Genomic DNA, 12,781 nt, shown 5'->3' on the forward strand with positions numbered 1-12,781 from the left:
AAGAGCAAATCTGTCACACCAAGTACATCATGACTCCACAAAATTTATTCACCTCCTGCCTCCTTGGAAGATCCCCCCTGCAAATGGGCATTGGGCAGATACAGTGAAGCCACTGATACTAGTGCTCTCTGCAGAGTTTCAGAAACTGCTGGTTAATATTGGGTAAAGCCAACTTAAGAAACTGTGTATTCAATGCATCACATTTAGAAAACAAAAATATGTGGATTTCCATAGCTGTGTGATGGCATGTTCCATTTAAGGTGATATTAGAGAGAAGTTGCCATTGCTACTTCTGATTCCTCCCTATTTCATGCCAGCTCCGCATATTTTCTCCCTCTGCTGGATATAAACCAGTCTTTCGTTTCGTAAATATTGAGCAGCGGCTCTGAGCCAGGCATAGTTCTGGGCGCTGTCGATATAGAGACCAACAAGACAATCCAGGAATTTCCACTCATAGGCACAAGAAGACTGCAGAAGCCCAAGCCCCTCATCTTCCTGGGATCATGTCCAGTGAGATAAAGCAGGGGCTCCTATAAAAGCCCCACAGTTTCCTGGTCTCCTGTACATCCCTGAACCAAGCACTGTATCTGGGGTGGAGAGGGGCAGTGGGTGAGGTGCTCTGAGTGGCCATACCTAAGCTGTGGTAGTTATCTATTGCTGTGTAACAAATTATTCCAAAACTTTGAAACTGCGAACATTTACTACCTCTTCCTATCTGTGGGCAGGAATCTGGGTGGTGTGGCTTCATTGGTTTAATGCCTCTCATAAGGTTGCAGTCAGGCTGTTAGCCAGGGTTGCAGTCACACGTGAAGGCTCAACTGGGATGGGATTCACTTCAAGTTTAATCACACGGTGTTGGCAGCCTCAGTTCTTAGCCAGATGGGCATCCCCATAGACCTGTCTTTGGACATGGCAGCTGGCTTCCCCAGGGGAAATGAATCAAGTGAGAGTGTCTAATCTGGAAGCCATCTAATCTCAGTAATAACCCAGTCTCAGGAGTGACATCCCATCATATTACTGTTTTCTGTCCTTTAGAAGCAAGTCAATAAATCTGGCCCATACTCAAAGGGAGGGGATTATAAAAGGTGAGAGTCCCAGGAAGTGGGGGCCTCTAGGTGTTATTTTGGAGACTGTCTACCTACCACATACATCATGAGCTGTACCTCTGGAGCTATGGGTAGAGTGCCACCCAATCCACTTAACTGAGACTGGGTGAGGGACCACTCTCTGAATAAAAATTGGAAGCTGTTCTTGGAACAAGGGGAATGTATGTTGAGGAAGCAAACCACAAGGGTGGGTTCTCTGAAGATGGGAATTGGGGCTGCCCCAAGGATTCCTTAAAGCTGGTGATGTATGAGACAGGTCAAAACTGAGAAGCAATTAAAGGAATGACTCGTCATTTCACTTGATCCACAGAGGTCCTCATTGTTTCATTGCCAAGTTCACCACCAAAGGCAAGAGCCTGAATTTGACCTTCAGATGAATTATAGTCCTTTGCTTTCAAGGACTCAAAATCCACCAAGAAGATGAGTTGGTGGAAACATATGCATGATATATGTCTACATTATCTAATACTGGGTAACAAGCCACTTCAAAACTTAGTGTCTTTTAAAAACAACCATTTATTTCACTCAAAATGGTTTTTCTGGTTTGGCCATGCCACCTTATCTCTGATGGACTTGCCTGCGTATTGTCAGTCACCTGGAAGGCCAGCTGGTGACTAGGTGGTCTAGGATGGCCTCATTCACATGTACAGAGTTGGGCAGACAGGTCTAGGGAAGGATCAGTTGAGATGGCGTGGTTTTGCTCGACGTGCTCTGTTACGTTCCAGCATGCTAGAACACAGGCTTCCTCGTGTGGTGGTGTTAAGGACGCCAAAAAGCAGCAATGGGACGCAAACCCCAGTGCACAAGCACTTTTCAAGCCTCAGCTTATGTCATGGTTGCTACTTTCCCATAAGAGAAATTCTGGGGGTGGAGAAATGAACTCTACTTTTGGACTCTACTTTTACGGTTTTGCATTGTAAAAACACATTGCAAAGGCAAAAGGACAGAAGGATGGGAAAATAGTGTGGCTGACAATATCTACCACAGAGTCCATCAATGGCACCATTTGTGAACTTAGGGGGCATCAAAGAAAAAAGATGGGAAAGAAATTTCCAGGAACATCCTGGGCTACACCATGATCAGGCCACAGAGATCACCAGAAGTCAGTCACCCTACTTGTCTCTTCAGTCTCAACATATAGAGACACAGGGCCAGAGTTCAGGCTTGCCAATTGGATAACAAGAGCCAACTTGAGAGCTGATTCTACAGGTTCTTCAAACCAATGAGGACATAGTTCTGAAATCCTCACCTGTTACTCCTGCCATGGTTCTTTTTCTCATCTCACGTACAAGCTGAGATGCTGAAGAATCCAGGAAGGAATGAAAAGCAAGATAAATAGTAACCAAATCTGGGACACCCAATCCACTACCACCTATCAATATCTGGCTCTCAAAGCCTGAAAGCCAAATAGCTCAGAACCTGTATCTTCGCTGGTTTCGATGTGGAGCTGTTTTGACCCACATGAAAATCTGCCGCTCATCACTTCCTATGCAAGCAATGCTGGCTCCAGAAGTGAATCTCGATTTCCCAAAACAATAAATATTTGAACCCTAGACATCTTGCCCAGTGACTGAACCACACCCCCTCCATTATGGATTTTGTCCCATAAAATACTAGTCTCCCTGGCATATGGTCTGCTGATATCAGGCCAGATGTCAGGGTGAGATTACAACGGTGTTTGAACAAAAGATGCAGAACATTCTATTGTGTTTTCAACCAGGTGTTCTTCTTCACAAGGTCCAAAAGGGAAATAAATGCATAGAGGACTACATCTAGTAAATGAAAAGTAGATCGCTATTGGAAGATTTGACTTCATATCCCAATGTGGGATCCCAACCCTAAGGGGGGTTGGATTGCATCGAGAATTCCTAGATAGCATGTGGGTTGTATTACTAATCTATTGCTGTTATCAAGTTACCTTAAAACTTAACAGCTTAAAATAAGGCATATTTATTAGCTCACAATTTCTGTGGGTTGGGAGTCCAGACAGAGTTTAGCTGGGTCTTCTGCTTCAGAGTGCCTTATAAGCTTCAATCAAGGTACTGACAGGGGCTGTGGACTCACCTGGAGGTTCAACTAAGGAAATATCCACTTCTAAGCTTGCTTACATGGTTGCTGGCAGGATTCAGTTCCCTTCGAGCTATTGGACTGAGAACCTCAGTTCCTCACTGGCTTTTGGCTGGAGGCTGCCCTCAGTTCCTTGCCAGGTGCATCTTTCCAAAATGTCAGCTTGCTTCATCAAAGTGTACAAGCTAAGAAGGCAATATAGTGAGAGTACCAGTAAGAAGGAAGTGCCATTCTTTTGTAAATGAATCGCAAGTGTGGTTCACAAGTCACTAGGTCCAGCCCACACTTAAGGAGAGGGATTATACAAGGGCATAAATAAGTGAGGCAGAGACCACTGGGAGTCATATCAGAAGCTGCCTACCACATAGATATAAAGGGTATCCTCTAAGAGATATAACATGGGATGGGGTGTGGGAGACAAAGAGGGATCCCAGCACTGTGTTTAATGAATGTGCTCAGTCTTGATCAGCCAGATCAACCCCATCCTTGGAAGTGAAGTGGAGATGGGGAGGAGGCACTGTGATCATCCCTTTTCTCCCTTTTCTTCCTTTTTTTTAAAAATAAATTTATTTATTTATTTGTTTATTGGCTGCATTGGGTCTTCATTGCTGCGTACGGGCTTTCTCTCGTTGCGGAGAGTGGGGGCTACTCTTTGTTGCGGTGCGCGGGCTTCTCATTGCAGTGGCTTCTCGGTGAGGAGCGCGGGCTCTAGGCATGCAAGCTTCAGTAGTTGTGACACAGGGGCTCAATAGTTGTGGCTCGTGGGCTTAGTTGCTCCGTGGCATATGGAATCTAGGGGTCGAACCCAAGTCCCCTGCACTGGGAGGCAGGTTCTTAACCACTGCGCCACCAGGGAAGTCCGTGATCGTCCCTTTTCTGACCGGGATTTTCTGAGCATGTGTGGGTGGCCAGACTGACACCATTTATCTGAATGGAAATTACTTTTATCTTGCATCAAAAGATTTGAGCCCCTCGTAAATAGAACATAAATCAGCATTTGTTTAATCCCATAAGATCAAAGCGCCCTTGGTCTCAAAACAGAGGAGTTTCCTCGAACCCCCAGACATGAGCGGTAGGTTCACATCTCTGCCCTAGTTAAGCAACAGAAGGCCGAAAGGAACCATGGGACTTCAGTCGAGGAGCCTCTGAGGATATTTGACCCTGAGATCATCTTCAGGGAATTCTACTGGTTGTAAGTGAACAGAGCCCAGGGGCGGGCTTACAGGGAAAGAGGGTGAAAATACTTTAAAATGATGTGAAGGGGGAGGAAACTCTGAAGAGAGGAGGAAGTAGAAAAAGCCTCCAGATCCCATCCTCCTCATCTCCTTGCTCAAACCTGGACTTGAGGATGAGTTTCTCATTATTATGCTACAAAGGCTGAAACTATGTCAGGCAGCCCATGCTGCAGAGAGAAATCACTAGACCTGAATATGAATGAGTATATTTCATTCATTCATTCATCAAATCTCTCTTTAGGACTAATGTCTGTTCCAGATGGAGAACAAAATATGGGTCCTTTTCTCGTGCAGCTGATGTTTGGAGAGGGATACATATTAAATGTAGTGAATAACATTGCAGGTAACAATACCTGCTATGAAGAAAACAAAGCAGGGTGATGGGTAGAGACTGGCAGGGGTGGGGATGGCTGCGTCATCAGCTTCTTAACCCGAACACTCAAGGAAGACTTCCTTGAGAAGGCGATAGTTTGAGATCATCTATAAGAAGCCACAGCAAAGCATTCCAGACAGAAGGGACAGCAAGTTCCAGAGCGTGAGGCCTGGCCTCCCAAAGACCAGAAAGTAACCCATGTCACTGGAGAAAGACAAGCCTCGGCAAAGTGGGGGAGATGAAGCCAGAGGGCAAGGCAGGCGCCAGATCTTGCACGCATTTATAGACCTTGATGGGAAGTTTGACTCTGTTCAAGTTCAGTGAGAATCCCCTGGGCACAGTGTTAGTTCTCTGCTGCTGCTGTAACAAGTGGTCACAAACTGTGTGGCTTAAAACAACACAAATTTATTCTCTTATTGTTCCGGTGGTCAGAAGTCCAAAATCAGTCTCCCTGGACTAAAGTCAAGTTGTCCACAGAGCTGTTTCCTTCTGGAGGCTCTAGGGCAGAATCTATTTCCTTGCCTTTTCCACCTTCTAGAGTCCTCCTGGGTTCCTTAGTGTCTGGCCTTCTGTCATCTTCAAAGCACATCACTGCAACCTCTGCTTCTGTTGTCATGTCTTTTTTACCTGTGACTCTCCTGCCTCCCTTGTGATAACACTGGGCCCATCCAGATAATTCAGGATAATCTCCTCTTCTCCTGATCCTTAACACATCCTCAAAGTCTCTTTCGCCACATAAGGTAGTATATTTACAGGTTTCAGGGATTAGGCAGGGGCACCTTTAGAGGGTTTTTATGCTGTTTCCTCGCAGAGACATGAAGCAACAGGCTGATGTGATCTGATTTACCTTAGAGAACATGGTTTGTAGGGGCGGGAGGGAGAAAGGAAGATCAACGGAGACCTTGGCAGTAGTTCAGGGGGAAGCAGAGGGGCAGTTCGCCTTGACCACTGTGGTCCTCATAGAGATGAAAGAGAATAACGCAGAGAAGGAGGGTGACTATCCAGCCAAACTGGTGCACTGACTCCCAGCTGAGTACGCTCAGCCGACCCAGCATCAGTCTCTTTAGAGACCTCTTGGGTTTGCGTGGCTTTTCGGAAGGGAAAAGGCCTGGACTGGAAGGGAGTGAAACATCCCGTCCAGTGACATAGTCAGGGAGGGGGCTGGTCCCCAGTCTGTGGAGGTGATGTTTGGGATAAAGGGCCATGGGAGAATAAAGGACCAGACTGCAGATGAGTGGGGAAAGGGCTTTAGCGCTGGTGAGGAAAACCTGGTGTAGTAAGTTGAAGAATGCCCCCACACCAAGATGAGTCTTAACCCTGAAATTTGTAAAAGTCACCTTCTTCGGAAAAAGAGTCTTTGCAGAAGTAATTACATTGAGGATCTTGAGACAAAGAGATTACTCTGGGTTACCAGGGTAAGCCCTAAATGCCATCACAAGTATCTTCACAAAAGACACACAAAGGGAGATAACACACACACACACACACACACACACACACACACACACACACAGAGGGAGAGAGAGAGAAGGCTGATAAAGATGGAGCAGAGAAGGATGTGGCCACAAGCCAAGGTATGCCGACAGCTGCTGGAAGCTGGAAGAGGTGAGGAATGGGTTCTCCCCCAGAGTCTCCAGAGACAGTGAGGCCCTGCCAACACCTTGATTTTGGCCTCCAGAATCATGAAAGTATCAATTTCTGTTGTTTTAACCCATCCAGTTTGTGGTCATTTGTTACAGCATTCCCAAGAAGTTAATACAGCTGGTGTGGACAAGATCATAGCATAGAGTTTGACTCAACTACTGATAAATTGACCAAACTGGAATTCTGAAACAAACACTTCCAATGTGTGTGTGCCACCAGGAAAGTGAAGTCAGAGATGGAATCTCACTCCCAGTCATCCCAGGAAGCAAGAGGAGAAGAAGCTAAGGTCAGGAATTCCCTGGTGGCGCAGTGGTTAAGAATCCACCTGTCAATGCAGGGGACACAGGTTCAATCCCTGGTCTGGGAAGATCCCACATGCCACAGAGCAACTAAGTCTGTGTGCCACAACTACTGAGCCTGTGCTCTAGAGCCCGCAAGCCACAACTACTGAGCCTGAATGCCACAACTACTGAAGCCCATGTGCCTAGAGCCCAAGCTCTGCAACTAGAGAAGCGACTGTGATGAAAAGCCCATGCACAGCAAAGAAGATCCAATGCAGTCAATAAATAAATAAATTTTAAAGAAAGAAAGAGAGAGAGAGAGAGAGAGAAAGAAAGAAAGAAAGAAGAAAGAAAGAAAGAAAGAAAGAAAGAAAGAAAGAAAGAAAGAAAGAAAGAAGAAAGAAAGAAAGAAAGAAAGAAAGAAAGAAAGAAAGAAAGAAAGAAAGAAAGAAAGAAAGAAAGAAAGAAAGAAAGAAAGAAAGAAAGAAAGGCAAAGAAAGAAAGAAAGAGAAACTAAGGTCATTCTGACAGCCAGAAGACCCTGATGCCTTTAAACCCCTTCCCCGCTGGTGCTGCCCTCACCAGCTGAAACCAGGAGCAAGAACCCCTTCTGTGGGTACAGCCCTCCTGCGGGGCCCCTGAAGACAGACAGCCATTGCTTTGTATGGTTCAGGCCTGGGACAATTTTCCTCCCCCTCGCAATACACCCACTTGGGGTTGGCTCAAACGCCTCTACGTCTGATGCTGCAGAGAATGGTGGAAAGCTACAGAGAATGGACAAAACTCACAGACCATCTGTTCGTCTTCTGTGTTTTGCGAATTTATTTTCAAATGTTAAGCATTTGATAGCAGTTGTCAGGCATTATCTCAAAAGCTACCATTTGGGTAAAGACATTCTTTTAAAAATCCAAGAGAATCACTCTTAGATCAGTGATTCTCCAGGGTTTGGAATAAGGGATGAGTTGTATTTTGAAACATCTTCAAATATTATCATATAATTTTATAACCGGAAAAAAGAAATTAGATGTCTTGTTTCTATAATACAGACTTTAGGAAGGAAAGCTTGACCAAATCTTGCTAGAAAGGTTGTGTTGAAAATGTGGGAATTTCTCAATCAAGAATCACAAGCTCTAGGGTGAGGATTTATTGGAATTACCTGGCCATGGTGAGATTTTTATGTTTATCAAAAAAAGGACACGTATTTTTTTAAAAGGCTATGTAGCACCTTCATTAGAAGCATATGTCACCTTGACTTGATTCTCAGAATGTTTGGAAAGTGAGTACAGCCACCTGGGGAGAGGTGCGTCTGTGGTTGTAAAGGATGAGCAGGACGTACCAGCTTCTGGGGATGAGTTTTGTCCTCCATGCTCTACAGTTCAGGGGCTGAGTTGGGAGGCACTAGGGTCGGAAGAGACTCTCCCTCTAACTTCAGTACCTTCCAGCAGGAGCTTCTATTCTGAGTAGGACTGTCCTTGGGTACCATGGAAATTAGGCAGCTAATTCCCAAACCGTGACCCTAGGCACCCATAACGAAGCCCCTTGGCCAACATGACCATGAGAAGTGAATATCGACCCTCTGGAACATGTTCCCATTTCACTGATAAAACTGCAGAATACCTTGCCTAGGTTAAAATAAAGAGGTGACTCTAGTGTACGGTGGGGTGGCAAAAACCTAGACTCTGCATCTAGAGCATTCAGCTCCCAGCTCTGCTACATACCAGCTGCATAACCTTGGAAAGTTACTTAGACGCTTCTTCCCATCCTTAAGATGGGAGGGGACAGTAATAATACCCTCCCTTAGAATTGTTGTGGAGACTGAATGAGACACTGCCTGGAATATAGTATGTTTCGTTTGTTTGTCAGCTATTATTTTCATTATTACAGGAGCCAGGCAGATAAGGCAAATGCGTGAAGCATTCTCTGAGTGGAAAAATAGGAGTGTTGTGAGCCAAGAGTTTTTGACCTGGGTGCTTGTCCTGGCTGGTGGAGCATCCTCTCCAAGAGACAATCTGCGAGAATGCAGCCCAACAATGCTGTATTTTCCATTCCTCCAAAGAAGCTAAAAATGTATATTTTTATATAAAATGTCCTGACTTTCAAATATTGGCCACTAATTCTAATTTTTTGAAATTCTGGGCTGTGCAAATAAAATATGTCCATTTAACACATATGTCAGGTAGGCTACAAGCTTGAAACCTCTAAGGTATATAAGATCAAGGGGTGTGGGCTTCCCTGGTGGCGCAGTGGTTAAGAATCTGCCTGCCAGTGCAGGGGATGTGGGTTCGATCCCTGGGCTGGGAAGATCCCACATGCTGTGGAGCGACTGAGCCTGTGCACCACAACTACTGAGTCCACGTGCCGCAACTACTGAAACCCGCACACCTAGATCTCGTGCTCTAGAAGAGAAGCCAGCACAATGAGAAGCCCATGCACAGCAACAGAGTAGCCCCTGCTCTCCGCAATTAGAGAAAGCCTGCAAGCAGCAATGTAGAGCTAACACAGCCAAGAATAATAATAATTTAAAAAAAAATTGGTCAATGGGTGCACATTTTCAGCTCTTTTAAGAGACTTCTAAGGATATCTGGGGGAGAGAGTATTTCATCTGCAGAACTTATTAACCAGACATTATTATTTATTAATAATTTAGCACTTATAATGTGTCAAGCTCTATCCTAGGGTGTTATAATAATAACTCAACCCTCACAACAACCCTATAAGGTAGATATTATTACTTTTGCCATTTTACAGTGAAAGAGACTGAAGCTCAGAGGTTAAGTAACTTGCTCAAGACAAAAGAGCAGGTGGTAGAGCCAGATTTTGAATGCAGGCTGGTTTTTAAAAAATTGCTATGAATCACATAAAAAATTTTAAAACTCACACAGAATGTTGGCATGTCCGGAGACCAAAATGTGTATTTATAAAGGTGTGTATCACTGGGTGATCTTGGGACTAGCAGGACCACGAGAGAACCCAAGCAAACAGAGCTCAGCAAAGCCTTGTCATGTACACAGAGTTGCTTGTGCCCACTGGAAGTCAGTGTGTGACCACCTGAACCATATAAGTAGTTGACATGGGACTAAATCATATAGATGATGGCAAAACTTTATAGAGCACTAACCACGTGCCAGTCCCTATCCTAAACACCCTACAAATATTAATTATCTACTCCCAATGAGACAGAGACTGTTCCTATCACCTCCATTGTATGCGGAAAGTGAGTCACAGAGAGATGAATCCATTTGTCCAAGTCCACACAGCTACGAACTGGGGCAGAGTTTGAATCCAGGAGTTCCTGAGTCTATGCTCTTGGCTACTACATTTTGTTCATAAATCAATTGACAGTGTCAATTGCCTGTGATTACTTCCACTGCAAAAATGCCCATGAGCAAGAAAGAGCACAGCAAAGAGAGAGATTTCAAATGAAGTTACAGACAAAACTGAACATTGGCAGTGGCTGGTGGGGGTGGGGGGTGGTGAAGTTTGCTTTATAATGATGACCATTCCCTTTGGGAGGGAATTATTCCTAAGTTACACCAGTGTTAAGTTCATATTAGCCTCATAGAAACTGTAGGAGCTGGATGTGATTATTCAACCCATTTTACAGATGAGAAAGCTGAGACTCAGAGATGCCTTGAAAAAGGTCACACAGCTGGTAAGAGGTCAAATGAAGGCATGAGCACAGGTCTATCAGACCCTACAGGCTGCATGTTTAAACCTCACATTAAAATGTTCAGGAGCTTGTTTCTTCAGAATGGCTTCTGCTAAGGGAGGTGGAAAAAATGAGAATGAGGACTAATTGCTAATTAGCCATGGAGTAACTTCCAGGGAGTTTCCAAAGAGAAGTCCACATGACCGGGAGGTGCCTGAGAGGGGAAGGTTTGGGATAGAGCCTCACTAGGAGTCTCTGGCACACCATAGGCCCCAGCCCTCAGACACCTTGCGCCCTGAAACCAGAGGACCACGTACCTTCCCCTTCCCTCTGCCTTGTTACCTCCTACAACCCAAAACCTGCTTGGGTATTGAACTTGCATGTCCTCTTAGTTTTACAAATGGCAAAACCCACCTCAAACTGGAGTCATTAAAAGAAAATGAATCACTTATTTGTTTAGGTAACTAAAAGAGCCTTGGGCTGTCTGGCTTCAGGTACAGATAGGTCAAGGGACGCATACAATATCGAAAGCTGTCCTTTTCTACCTTCATCTAATGTTCTCCATGGCTTCATTTTCTTCGTGGGCCCCAGAAGCTCCAGTCACTACCCCCAGAGCTTAGCAATACTAATGGGAGGAAAATTTAATTTTTACAATAGTCCAAATAAAAATTATGAGACTGAGTTTTACTGGCTTGGCTTGAATATCCATCTCTAATTTAATTATCTTAGCTAGGGACATAGATATCAGTTTTGCCAAGCCTGGGTCACATGCTCGCCCCTGAAGTAGGGTGGAGGTAAGAGAGTCCTCTTGTATCATGTAGGGATGGGTGGTTTCCCAGAGGAAAATGGGGATATAATTTAAAAAAATAAAGAGGAATGGGGTCTGGGAGATAATAACGGGTATCTTCTAAAAGCTCAGACTATAGGGTCCCATACTTCTGGATGCTAAGATTATAAGCACAGATCTATCTTGTGCCTAATATGTTACCTATCACTCACAATGGGAGGTTCTCAGTATCTCTGAAGCCTGTAAGTAAGGCAGTAAACTTCTTTGCTAGCATATGTAGTAGACATTTCCCCTTTGGGAAATAGCGCACCAATACTCCTTGCAGTTCTATCCATCCCTCATTCTCAGTTACTGTGATTCAGGCAGGACTCACCCACCCAAGTCTTCAAGCATAAAGCTGTAACCTAAACCCATCTTATACCTTTGGCCATATGATTGGTTCTGAGATGATTATGTGGTCTGATTCTCACCAGAGTCATCATATCCTAGGCATTAAAAAAAAAAAAAAAAAAGACTACTGGGAAAGAAAAGCTCTTTCATTTCAACTGGGGTTGGTGAGAGGCTAGAAGGCATCTTGCCATCGCAAGGACAGTGTTGGCCCCAAAATGACAGAAGAAACCAGAGCTGAGAGATGGAATCTGAGCCCCTGGATGCAGACATACTTTGCTTGAGCCAATTGATCACCATCATTTTTTTTTTTCTTGAATTAAACCAATTTGAAGTGGATTTTCTGTCACTGGCAACTAAAACATGCCTAACTAATTGCTACTAGCTGCTTCAAATACCAGCCCTGCCATTTTTACAAACCATGTCATTTTGGGTAAATCGCTTAACCCCTCTGATCCTCAGTTGCCCCCTCTATGGAGAGGAAATATCTCTCTTACAGGTTTTCCAGGATAGCAGTTCAGGTTACAACTGATTAATACTGAGCATAGTTCCGGGAACACCATGTGTGCATCATATATGTAATCTTTACTGGTGTTGGGAGTGCAAGAAAAGCCATAATAAGTGGTACAGAAACTAAAATTGAGTGTCTGTCAGAGTCAGGAAGGTATTTGATGTAACTGAGCTGGCTGGACACAGATAATAAGAAGTGTTGGGGATACCAGGAGGGCAAAAACCTGATTCAAAAAGATTCAAACTTTCAACTTTAAAATCTCTGGGAGGGGCAGGGGAGGGCTTCCTATGTGGTGCAGTGGTTAAGAATCTGCCTGCCAATTGTGGGGACACTGGTTCGATCCCTGCTCTGGGAGGATCCCACATGTCGTGGACCAACAACACCCGTGTGCCACAACTACTGAGCCTGCACTCTAGAGCCCGAGAGCCACAACTACTGAGCCTGTGTGCCACAACTACTGAAGCCTGACAGCCTAGAGCCTGTGCTCCTCAAGAGAAGCCACCGCAACGATGAGCCCACACACCACAATGAAGAGTAGCCCCCACTCGCCACAACTAGAGAAAGCCCGTGTGCGTCAACGAAGACCCAACACAGCCAATAAATAAATAAAATAAATAAATAAATTTATATAAAAAAAAATCCCTGTGGGGAACAAGCAAAATAAGGACAAGGGCTACTAGTTCCCCAACCCCCCGGAAAACAATTGAAACATGAATGTTTCAGATGAGACCACGGCTGTGA

Source organism: Hippopotamus amphibius, chromosome 9 (genome assembly GCF_030028045.1).
Source record: "Hippopotamus amphibius kiboko isolate mHipAmp2 chromosome 9, mHipAmp2.hap2, whole genome shotgun sequence".
Taxonomy (NCBI): Eukaryota; Metazoa; Chordata; class Mammalia; order Artiodactyla; family Hippopotamidae; genus Hippopotamus; species Hippopotamus amphibius.